We start from the raw sequence: 1,356 nt of genomic DNA, 5'->3' as shown, positions 1-1,356 counted from the left end.
TCATTTTCAAAAACAAATAAATACTAATAAATTTACACAAGAGTTTAAAATCACCTAACCGAATCTAAAAAAATCTCCCTATTTAATATATGATATATACCCTCGTTTATACACTCTAATCTTATATTAGCCAGCTTTATTGATACCTTTTCATATGAATATTGATGCCATATGGTTAAGCCCCCATATATATATATTTTTTTATATATATTTTGTAACTTTTACAATTGAATTTATACGCGTGTATTAGCTTCTATTAGCGTCACATTTTCCAATTTCCAACTTTTTGATTTAGTCTTTTGTATGCGACATATGCCAGCGCTTATTCCCTACATTTTCCACAGCTTTTCCACTGTGTGTGTGTGTTAAGGCACCTGTTTCGACTTTATTTAGGCCATTATTTCCTATACTGTCAATACTTTTTGTACGCACTGTCCCTGTCCCTGTCCCTGTCCCTGTCCCTGTCCCCTCTTCCTGTCCCAACTGCTCATCAGTTTTGTCTGGTAATTTGCATTTAAATTTGCGAATGTTTCTGCCTTTTTCTCGTTTTGCCGCCAAACACAAAATCCGTGAGGTTGATTTTCCAAAGGAGGGCGGGTGTGGAAAGTGGGGTGGAAAGGGGGTGCTGTATGTGTGTGTGTGGGTGTGGGTGTTATCACAGCGAGTTGACAACTTTGCAATGCGTTTCGTTTCGTTTTCGCTTAGATTTGTTTTAATATTTGGCCGCAGGCCGTCGATGGCTGAAGCACAGCCAGGAAAATAAAGGAAAATAAAGGAAAATATCAGGAAAAAGCTAAATAAACTACAGGAGGAGGAGGGTAGTCTGGCCACGCCCTCATCCTTGGCGGCGCCTCTGCCTTGGCGCTTTGATGTTTTGCAGGGAGAGATAGGAGCCAAAAAGTGCGAACTTGGCTCAAATTTCCAAGGGAAAATGGGAGGTGGAAAATCGGTGGAAAATGGTTAAAGGATAGGGCAGGGTTTTAGGGGAAGTTTGTTATGTTTTTTTTTTTGTTGTTTTCCTTTCTTTTTTTTTTATTTTGATGAGGAGCTGCTGCCAACTGTAGCCAAATATTAAATAACCTTTCGGTTATTGGCTTAGTCATGGGTGTGTGTCTTCCCGTATTCCCGCTTTTCAACCGATTTTCCTCCGATTTTTCCCTCACTTTTCCCCCCTTGACAGCTCGCAGTTTTCCAAATTCCATGGCCGTCTCATTTTATTGCCACAAATTTGGTTTGATAAGCAGCCATGGGGCAAAACTTTTTACAATGGACATTTTTTTTTCTTTTTCTTTGTGTTTTTTTTTTTTAACATTTCACATTCCGAGAACTCTAAGGTTCTTTTTTGATGGGTGGTGA

This window comes from Drosophila kikkawai, chromosome X (assembly GCF_030179895.1).
Source record: "Drosophila kikkawai strain 14028-0561.14 chromosome X, DkikHiC1v2, whole genome shotgun sequence".
NCBI lineage: Eukaryota > Metazoa > Arthropoda > Insecta > Diptera > Drosophilidae > Drosophila > Drosophila kikkawai.
Note: the sequence above shows the minus strand (reverse complement) of the source record.